Source organism: Myotis yumanensis, unplaced genomic scaffold (genome assembly GCF_028538775.1).
Source record: "Myotis yumanensis isolate MYYU_CA2020_CCGP unplaced genomic scaffold, mMyoYum1.0.hap1 SCAF_5, whole genome shotgun sequence".
Taxonomy (NCBI): domain Eukaryota; kingdom Metazoa; phylum Chordata; class Mammalia; order Chiroptera; family Vespertilionidae; genus Myotis; species Myotis yumanensis.
In genome coordinates, this window is record NW_027223756.1 from 60052549 (window position 1) to 60064382 (window position 11834).

The 11834-nt window shown below is 37.1% G+C and overlaps 1 pseudogene; it reads right to left on the reverse strand.

Annotated features, from left to right (window-relative positions):
* Nucleotides 1-223: 223 nt before the first annotated feature.
* LOC139011382 (tubulin alpha-1B chain pseudogene) lies at nt 224-10132 on the reverse strand (annotated as a pseudogene).
* Between the last annotated feature and the right edge of the window lie 1702 nt (nt 10133-11834).

The following is an 11834-nucleotide window of genomic DNA, read 5'->3' on the forward strand; positions in this document are numbered from 1 at the left end:
TTATACAAGGAAACAAATTATGGCAGCTTTCTGAGTATTTATTTATTTCTCAGTGCTCTTATTTTGAGATGTGAGGAAATATTTTTATAGGTACGCATGAAAATGACAGACATGATCACAGATAAAAGTGAAGACAGTCTAACCAGAAAGCTTTAACACCTGTCAACTGTTGAACCTGACGTTCTGAATATGACATGCTTGCAGGACTGAAAGAAATGATAATTTATCCTTCAACAGAATCCACACCAACCTCCTTATAATCCCTCTCAAGGGTGGCCATGTCCTCACGGGCCTGAGAACACTCTCCTTCCTTCGTGCCCTCACCCACATAACAGGGGACAAAGGCTCACTTAGCAAACATTAGGTCAAACCTGTGGTCCAGGCGAGCCCAGGCCTCAGCAGTAGCTGTGATGTCGCTCAGCATGCACACAGCTCGCTGTACTTTGGCCAGGTCTCCAACAGGGACCACAATGGGAGGCTGGTAATTAATATCAATTTTGAAGCCACTGGGGCACCAGTCTACAAACTGGATGCTGGGCTTGGTTTTGATGGTGGCAGTGGAAGCACTGACATCTTTGGGGACCATGTCACCACGGTACAACAGGCAGCAAGCCATGTATTTACCATGGCGAGGGTCACATTTCACCATCTTGCTGGCTGGCTGACAGCATTGGTGACCTCTGCTGCAGAAAGATGTTCATTGTAGGCTTTCTCAGCAGAGATGACAGGGGCATATGTGGCCAGAGGGAAGTGGATGCAGAGATAGGCACATGGTTGGTTTGGAATTCAGTCAGATCAACATTCAGGGCTCCATCAAACCTGAGGGAAGCAGTGATGGAGGACACAATAGGGCTAATCTGAGTGTTCCATGGTGGTGTGGGTGGTACGAATGAAGTTGTAGGGCTCAACTACAGCTCTGGAAACCTGGGTGGATGGGTAAATGAAGAAATTCAGCTTGGAATTCTTGCCATAAATCGACAGATATATTTCATCAGCAGGGAGGTGAATATAGAGCCGGTTCCCCCACCAAAACTGTGGGAAAACAAGAAGATCTGAAGACCTGTGCACCTGTCAGCCAGTTTCCGAATTTGGTCCAAGATGAGGTCAATGGTCTCCTTGACAATGATGTAGTGCCTGTGGGCATAGTTATTGGCAGCATCTTCCTTTGATGAGCTCCTTAGGAAGGAACTCTAAATGCTTAATAAAACTGCTAAAAGGATATCTAAAAACTTTGTGTCTTTGTCTTAAAGATTTTGACCAAAGATCTTGAAGATATTCTATATATTATCAACACAGTGAAACTGTTTCACTCTTAATGAGTTTAATTGATTGAAATTCAATTGTAATCAGTCTGCTAAGTCAACAAGGTTTCCTAGGTAGTGATGGAAAATGTGTGTGCATTTTTCTTTTAAGTTTATGTTCTATAATAGGGAGTTATGGAAGTTTGTTATTTGGAGTAAAGTTCTTAACACCTGTAAATGAAAAAATAAGTTGATGTGTAACATAAGTACAAATGTTTAAGTGTAAAAATTGTAACTCTCTAAAAGGAAAATTCAGTTTCCTTTTAGTTAGAGATTCTTTTATAGAATAGAGATTAATATAGTGAGCACCAGTTTCCAAAAGAACAAAAATTTATCTATTATTTCTTCTTGTGAGCTGCAGCAATGTTCCTTGATGATTTAGCAGAGAGATAGCCATTCCTTCTTCTTTGTTCATAATGACTATCAATAACATCGATGGACATCCATAATCCAAAATATAACAAAGTACAAGCATTAGGTTCTCCATTTTTATTGTTTTTACATATATATAACACATTCTTGATATAACTTCAGAAACAATATTGACAAAATTTATATTTGAGTAATTTAAGAAAAATTTTAAAAGTGTAACAAACTCTAATTTGTTTTTCTTGCATAATTAACAGCTGTGACTTTCTATTTCATTTGTCTTAACATTCACATTAATGGATTCACCTTTTGTCCTCTCTGAACTTGATACTGGGAAAGGTTTTATGCATCATTGCTTCTTAATATGCCTCAGGTAATTGGTCCTATTACAGTAGCTTATACAATACTTACCTGAGAAAATGAGAGACACCTTTTCAAGAAATAACACTTATCTCAAACTGATTTTGTTTCAGTGAGGTTGTTATCAACATGGAAGATGTTTTGACAAATATATACATTTACAAAAATTTAAAACAGTATTTTATGGATGGACAGGCTTGATTGATTGTATTGATTGTATTTGGTTGGATAGAGTATGAAAGTCAGACTTTTATTTATGCTGCCAAGACTACTGGCTTTAAACTTTCTGTTATATTTTGAAGCGACAGTGAATCAAAGCATTGCACTTCACAATCAGCTATCCCAGATAACTTGTTCTCTGAAATTTAAGGGAAATTTGCTAATAGAGGTCTTTCTCAAGCTTATAATTACAGATGATCACTGTGGAGAAGGACATTTAAGAGGATATTATCTTTCATTAAGATTTTAACCTGCAAACAAACCCACTTAAGAAAAAAGAATGAGCTAACATCTATACTAATAAAAGGGTAATACGCTAATTAGACCAGACATCTTCTGGTCGTCCTTCCAGACAAAGCCATGGTGGCGGGGGCTGAGGCAGAGGCAGTTAGGGGTGATCAGGCCATCAGGCAGAGTGGTTAGGGGTGATCAAGCAGGCAGGAAGGCAAGTGGTTAGGAGCCAGCAGTCCCGGATTGTGAGGGGGATGTCCGACTGCTGGTTCCATGCCCTTGACCAGGAATCAAACCCTTGACCCTTTGGTGTGAGAACTGACACTCTAACCACTGAGCCACTGGCCAGGGCAGCAATTGTATTACTTTTAACCAGTATTTGAAACATTGATATAGTGGTCTCAGATACAAGAGATAACGTTATGCCCTGGTATTTCCAACTGAACCAAAAGTTATTTTTATCCTTTAGGACTAATGACTAAAAAATAATGATGTTAGCCTTTAATAATATTATAAATTTCAAGATTTAAAATGATCCAGCAAAATACTATTTTGGAAATTGTATTTCCAGAAGTCATGCCTTTTCCTTTTTAGTTTTTTTTTATTAACCTAAGTCATCAATTCCTTATGATAATTAAATAACTTGTCCCCATACAAATATTTTATAGAACTCATAAACCAGGATGGCAAGATTTAATTTTTTCATAATTTAATCTTTATCTTGGTTTAATTGTATTTTTATCTCCCTCCTATCTAGAGAAGTTGTGAGAAATACACAATCATAATTATCTTTCATGATAAAAGTGATTTCCATGCACCAAGACTGACTTCAGAATTACACTACTGAATTGTTGCAGGTATGTGAAAAAAAACTCAACTGGCATTTGCCTTTGCGAAATCTGTAATAGCTATACTTTCCTTCAGGTGTCCAAAGAGTTTTATTCTTGATAACTATACACTACTTCTCATGCACAAAAACTCTTAAATTACAATATTCTTTCTTAAGCCTGCGCTTTAATGTCATTGGGAATTGAGCAAATGACAATAAGGTATGTTTCAAAGAGAAAGTGCTAAATATAATATATAAAAAAGGGAAAGTTCTATTGTCAAGAATATCATATTTTCCTACCATTAGCTTCATTATGGCACACATGGTTTTGAAAGGGCTGAAAATCACTTTTTATGTAAAAGAAAATTTAACTTGGTCTAAACCTTTCCAATTTATTGCCTCTAAAAATCTCATAAAACTAATATCTTTATTTTTTCTAGAAATTTTAAATAAATTAGAAGAGTGTATCTTATATTTATATGAAGACCTATATAAATAGAATTGTAAAATACAAATTTTGCTATAATTCAAATAATAGGTCCACTACATGGAAAACATTTTTTTAAAAGTATTTTAATTTGTTCTTTCCCATCACCTTTTATCCCCTCTAAGCCCTCTTTCACCTCCACCCACCCCTCCATCCCCACAATTACCACCGTGTTGCCCATGCCCATGCGTTCTCTGGAAAGCATTTCTATTGCTGGAAAAACAATTCTGTATTTTTGGATTTGTCAAATTAGACTGTGTAGGTGAAAGAAATAAAATAAATGGAGAAACAGAGAGAAAATTTACTAAATGGTTCATAGGTTAAGATTTGCAATTGAGCAATAGAAGGTAGCAAGTGTCAGCATAAGAGAGATTTCTTTGGGCTTTGTGGATTTAATAAGTGAATTCCTTCAGGAAAATATGAGTAAATGACCATCATTTTATTAGTTAAAAAAATTCTTGCCCCGACGGCATGGCTCAGTGGTTGAGTGTCAACCTATGAACCAGGAGGTTACGGTTTGATTCCCTGTCAGGGCACATGCCAGGTTATGGGCTTGATCCCCAGTGTGGGGTGTGCAGGAAGCATCCGATCAATGATTCTCTTTCATCACTGATGTTTCTATCTCTCTCTCTCCCGCTCCCTTCCTCTCCGAAATCAATAACAAACTTTAAAAAAATCCTCATCAACGTTTCAACTCACACAGAAGCATTGTTTCAGTTTATATGTTTTGATAAAGTAGTCAGTGAGGTTTGTTTCTTTGACATTAATTATGGTTCAAACAATATGGCTGAGGAAGCTGTATCTTTAAAAGCCACGAAATGCAAACATATTTCTCCCAGTGAAAACACTAGTAAAATGTTGTTCACTTTGCAATACTTCTTACCTGAATTTTGGAAGTTTGCAAATCTATAATTCCTATAAAACACTAGAATAGCAAATGATAAGCACTTAATTTTTGAGATTGGCAAATTCAGAATTTATGTAAAATACTATCTTAGAATATCAAATAATAATTGCTTATTTTACTAAGCTTATGCAAGAGCAATTACATTTATATAATTAAATTATTTTCTAAATTAAGAAGTATTTTTATCTAAAGTATGAAAATTCTTATCCTTCCTTTATTTAAAAACCCTATCTTCAGTGTAAATCCCATTCAATTTAATTCACTAAATAGTTATTTCCTACATTTAAGTCCAAGAAATGAATTAGTACAATTGGGTGAAATAATGTATAATAATCCATGATCTCATATTGTACATAAATTGTAATAAATTACAGTTACTAAATCAAGGTTAACATATCTAAAACAGAAAGCCTTTATTCTAGAAAATTTAGTAAGGGAGAAAACATAATTACAACTTTACTTATTAACTATATGACTAGAATAATTTTCTCATTTTTATGACCCTTAATTTCTTCACCTATGAAATGTCATAAATCACAATTCCTTAAAGAAATAATGATGATGCAATGAGATAAACATACCAAAGTATCTAAAATAGTCCTTTGTAATTGATAAATACTCAATGATTTTTTAGAGGCCCCTAAAGTTAGAGCTCTTTCACTGTGTGAGGCTAATGGAGAATATATCCCAGAAACTGAAATAGGTTTTTAATAAAAACCCCAAATCATATCCCTAGGTTAAAATAATCTAAAAGAAGTATGGCTAGTGGAAATAGAAAGTAAATGTACTGCAATGATTTCTACATTTGCCTCTATTTTTGTGCCTTAGGGTTTTTATTGAGGTGTTGAAAATTATGTTTTGGGGTCCTTTTAGGTCTATTGTTCTGTGAAAGTGTGGAATCAGATTTTTTAACATGTGATTGAAACAGAATTGGGTGGTGCTAGAATTTAACATTTAGGCCACCAAAAACATTCCTCAAAGATCTAACCAAGAACCTGTCTATACCAGACTATTGGATATGTCGTACATTTGGGGCAGATGCTGTGAAATGTACTATTTTATTTCACTTAAAACAACAACAGTATACACTTTTGGAGTAATCTTTTTGCCTATTAAATCTGTACTGTTTTCTACAGAAGAGGAAGGTATTACCTTTGTCTAGCTGTTGTCCCTTCCCTCATGCCCGTGGTACCAATTCTATGTTGCCCCTTTATGAGTCGGGAATAGAGCCATCACTCCAGCACATACCCCTAAAGCACCCATTTAGAAAACATGTGACAAGATGAATCATTACTATAAAAATTTAATTTTGGCCCTGACCAGTTTGGCTCAGTGGATAGAGCGTTGGCCTGAGGACTAAAGGGTCCCAGGTTCAATTCCGGTCAAGGGCATGTACCTTGGTTGCGGGCACATCCCCAGTAGAGGGTGTGCAAGAGGCAGCTGATTGATGTTTCTCTTTCATCGATGTTTTAACTCTCTATCCCTCTCCCTTCCTCTCTGTAAAAAATAAAAAAAAAATAATTTTGTATAACAATGGTCCAAGAGAAATCCAGCTGATTATAAAACAAAAACAAAACTTTCAGCAACTTTTAAATTTCTTCTACATCCAACCTCATCTGATTCTGTTTCCCACTCCATAGAGGTCATAGTTAAGACTTTTCATCTCTTTACCAACCTGAGGTCCTCTTTTACTTTTCTGAGAAGAGTCAGTGTAAGCATCACAACGGTGACCTATTTTGTCCTCTTATAGGATAGCAAAAATGCCATGTGCTCCAAGCACAGGAAAGAAAGGCAGAAAGTATAATAAGTGGAAGACCATCCCTATCAGAACCACCATTTACAAACCCTGGCCGGGTAGCTAAGTTGGTTAAAGTGTCATCCGGATTCTCACGGCTGTGGTTGCAGGTTAGATCCCCAGTCAAGGCACATACAAGAAGCAACCAGTGAATGCATACATCAGTGGAACAACAAATCGATGTTCCTTTCTCCCTTTATCTCTCTCTTGCTCTCAAAAGGAAAAGCAACAACACACAAACAAAAACACACCGAAAACCCACTTCAATATGTGAGACGAGCTTTGAGATGTGAGATTCGGGGCAGAATAGGGCAACATGAGATTTTATGTCGATTCTAATTGAAGTACTCCGCATGGCTGGCGCTGATTTGTAGCAGTGATATGTAAGGATGTGCTTCATTACAATCCTGTTTCTCCTCAGCTTAAAATGGATTGCAAGTCAGGATGAAGGCGTTAAATTTGGCTAATTTCAGGAATGATCACATTGCTTGCTTCATGGGTTTGAAAATGAGATACAATTCACGAATTGCTCTATTTTTAACATATGTATTTCTTTGCCATTATTGCAACCAAATGAAAGAGATATTATGATGTCCAGTTACTTGATGCTTTTGCAGATTAAAATTACTTTCTAAATTGAAGCACAGATAACATTTGTATGTATCCTTTCCAGGAAATGCATGAGTCCTTGTAATGAAGTGAAAATTCTACTATCCCTTTTTGCTTCTTTTTAACAATTTTTTTGGAAAAATTGGCATCTTCTAGATTATAAACTAGCTCAAAGACATGTAGAAGAGTAAGTTTCAGGGATGGGGGCAGATTAGAAGTACTGTAAAGGTCTTTCATCTGTTGCTTCATTTCTTATTATGCAGATTTTTTGGCAAATGATATCATGGGGTCTGTAAATTAATATATTTAAGCTGATGGCAATAAGAAATGAGCATCTGTCCCTAGCATTCTTGAGAACAATTTACTTCGCTAATACATAATTTCATGCCTCGTGCAAAAGAGAGGAACCCTTAATTGCTGAAGGTGAAATGAGAAGACAGGCTTCCCTGGAGAAAAACAAACTTGTGTTCTTTGGAGAATTTGACATTTACAGGGACTATGCATATGCAATGAGGAAGAAGAGGCTTTGGGGAAAGTAGCCTCTTGGGGATGTTTTCATAATTGGGAAAACACTAATACATGAGTAAGTCACCTCGCTCCGTTGGCAAGGTAGACAGGATGACATGCACAGGGCATGCTGAGTAGACCTTTGCACATTTGCCAGCCAGATGGTGTGAGACAGTTTATCAGCACAGTGTTCTTAGATGATGTTTTCATTAGTTTTCTTAGTCAATATGACTATTAGTCTAGTATTGCTCTAGTGGTGCCATCGATAAACTGCACCTGTATTGGAAAAAACAACAACAAAGACTAAACATATGTATGGGTAAAGGTCTAGTGAACTAATTTCCTAGTAGCTCCTCAGGAGAGAGAGGACCCAAGATCAGATTGTTGCATGTGTGTGCAGGTGTATGTATGTGTGTGTGTGTGTTTGTGTTTTCGTGACTTCCAAACCATGCTAGGAAACCTTGTCATCTGAAAAGCATTTTTCCCTTTTGCCACTAAATTAAATGGAGGCCCTGTGCTATGCTAAGTGATGAGTAGAGAAGCACTCACAGAATATCTTTAAATCCCTGCATTCCCTGGAGCCCCCAAGATTCTGAAAAGTTTATCTTCCTTGGTGGGCTCAGTTTGTGTCTTAGAGCAAGGAAGAGCAGTAAGGTTTTGTTTTTTTTTATGTTTTTTTCTTTTTTTTTCTATTTAAGAGCCGTTCAGAAAAATCTTTTACAAAAATCTTCTTTTGCTAAGTTATTTCAGTCATTACATATTAAAAAAGTATTATTTACCATAACAAATTTAAATAAAGTCAGCCAACAAAATCTTCTAGTACAATTGCATTTGTATGCTATTTTGAATCAGAAACATACCTGGTTTTGATGTTTTAATATGTAAATCATACGTCTCAACTTCAGGATATTTATCTAGGGTGGCATTCTTAAATCGTGATTTGTAAAGTTTACCAATGAAAACTGGTTGACCTTTGACCAGCAATTTTTATATATTTTTTGTCAATTTAACTGCAGTTTATTAAAGTGAGCCACAGGCACAGCCCCAAAGCAAAATGATTGGATTTTACTAGGATATGAATACAAGCTATAGCTTATTGTGAGCTACCAATGTAATAGACTGCCACACTGATAATAATATATTGTGTTTATAATACTATTCACTCTTTCCATTATAAATTTGTAACATGGGAAAATATGCTACTTAAAGTGCTACTAAATACTTTTTAGGTGTGTTATGAAATTCAATTTTATTTTAATAATGCTCCTATTATGACTACTGAAAAGTAGATACATAAAAATAGAAAAGCATATAAAATTGATCAAAAAGAAAAAGTACACTATTTTTTTTTTAACAAAGGAATGTGAATAATTAGGAAAGTTTCTAGACCAGAAGATCTGTTGAATTGCTGTGTTGGAATTTCTTATTGTTTTCTTAAATTAGAAGTTATATGAAGTTTTAAAATGTATTCTCTATTCTGATAATATTTTATTAGGTATCTGTTTAATAATGAACTCTACTAAAAATAAGAAGATACATTGTCTAGATAAATACACTACAGTAAAAAACTTGCACATATTTCTTAACATTGTAAAGAATAGAGTTTTTATGGTGGAGGTTGAGAATGAAGGAGTAATAAATGGTGATGGAAGGAAACTTGATGTGGGGTGCTGAATGCACAATACAGTATACAAAGGATGTATCATAAAATTTTACCCCAAAACCTATATAATTTTATTAACCAACTAGGGCATCAGTGCACGAATTCATGCACCTTGAAAGGAACTGTGGGCCATGAGGCTGTGGTAGGTACAGGGGCTGGTCTCGGCCCATCCTCCATCCCCATCCAACCTCTTCAGCTGCGGTCCTTGGTCCCCTGTCTGCCAGCAGCTCTGCTCCCACCACTGCCCCCACCACTGTCGGCGCCAATTGCATGCATGATGGCGCTGGTCCCCTTCATACCTGCTGAAGGCACAAAATGATTGGGGCCATGCCAGCAGTGGGTGCAAGCGGGGCCAGTGCCCTCAGTGGGTGCAAGTAGCAGCTGCTGTCCCCATCACCCCTCAGGAGCAGGGGGAGGTGGAGAAGCTCTCAGGGGTGATCAGGGCCGGCAGCCACCACTTGCACACACTGATGGCACCGAGCGATTGGGACCGGTGCCGGGCACTGGCAGCAGGTGTGAGCAGTGGCTCTGGCGCTGGCTATGGATGCGAGTGGTGGCTGCTGGCCCCGATTTCCCCTCAGGAGCAAGGGGAGGTGGAGAAGCTCTGAGGGGAAATTGGGGCTGTCAGCTGCCACTCGCACCTGCTGACAGCACCGAGCGATCAGGGCCAATGCTGGGCACTGACAGTGGGTGCGAGCCGCGGCTCCGGCGCTGGCAGTGGGTGCGAGCAGGACCAGTGTTGGCAGCAGGTGCAAGCTCCGAGTGGGACCACAGTGCGTGGGAGCAAAGGATTTTCAGTAACTGCCAGAGGCTCGCCCCGATGACAGTGACTGGTGCCCCACCTTGGTCCGGCATCCCCGTTCACCTGCTCAACCATCCTGCCGCAGCCGATGCCCCCCATGTTCCATGCACGTCCCCTGGTGGTCAGCGCACATCATAGCGACCAGTTGTTTGGTTGTTCCGGTTGTTCCGCATTTGGTCGATTTGCATATTAGCCTTTTATTATATAGTATAGCACCCCAATAAATTCAATTAAAAAAGAATGAAGTTTCTATAAAAGTCCTGGCTTTGGTAATCACTACAGTTGTTGATTGCTTTATGATAAAGAAGTATAATCATTGTCATCATTTCCATTTTCAATTTGGCTGAAAATACAAACTTCTCATTTGTCCAGTAACTTTCCCCTGTCTTTCTTAAAATATTGGTCTTTCAGAAATTGTGGAACCATATTTTTTTGACAAAGAATACACAGGAGGAAAATATTTGGCATACAGTGTTAATATAATAGTATCCTATATAATAAAAGGCTAATATGCAAATTGTCCCCTTGGCAGTTCGACCAACCAGGAGTTCAACTGCTCGCTACGATGTGTGCTGACCACCAGGGGGCGGCACAAAATGAAAGAAGGCCCCGGCTGGCAACCAGGGAAAGGAAGAGCCCCTCCAGCAGCCGGAAGGGACCCTACCCATGCTGGCCTAGGACCCTACCCGTGCATGAATTTCATGCACCAGGCCTCTAGTAAAATATATTTCACAGTGGAGTAAAAAGCAAATACATAACGCAGTAGGAACATACATGAAAATATCAATAAATAATTTACAGAGGAAGAAGCAAAAGCCCTAAATGGATAAAAATATGCTCTACCTCCTTAAGAATTACAGAAATGCAAATTACAGTAATAATAGGATACAATTTCCCATCCATCAAATTAGCGAGGGTTTTCAAAAAACAGGCCCACATATTGGGTGATGTCATTCATTGTTAATGTGATTTCTAAATGTTAACACAGAATTTTATACCCAGAAGTATATCTTAATAAAGAAGTTCATATAGTCATGTCGAATGTGCTCTTTAGCCTGTCCTGGCATTTTCAATTTCAGCTATCGTATTCATTTCTAGAATTTCTGTGTGGTTCTTTTTAAAAAATGCTAGGTTATTTCTCTTAGTTTCTGTTAACTCATGTTATTCTAAATGTTGTACTTATTTATTTTGGACACAGTAAGCACAGTTATTTTAAAATCTGTTTCTTTGAATTCTAATATTGAATGTATTTCCAAGTACTTTTCCACTTTTTGTTTTCTATAGTGGTTGTTCATTATTCCATATTTCTAATGTACTCAACTCTATTTTTTTCTTTTGAGCTACTCATTTGTTTTTAAAGAAAATTATTTGTTGGAATTCTATGAGTCCTAAGATGAAAGCTATCTTTTTTTCAAAGAGGTATTTGATCTTCCTCTATCAAGCACCAGAGTCACTTACTATGTCCTCTTAGCATCCACCACACCTTGAGGACACAACCTGGAATTTAATGCTCTCTTTCATTTCCTTTCAATATATCAAAACAAAAGCATATGTGGCCTTGTGATTATAGTTAATAATACTGTATTATATATTTAAAAGTTGCTATGAGGGATTTTAAAAGTTCTCCCCATTCACAAAAATAATTGTAACTGTGTGAGATGATGGATGATGGATGCGTTAATTAACCATATTTGGTAACTATATATATATATATATATATATATATATATATATATATATATATATATATATAGT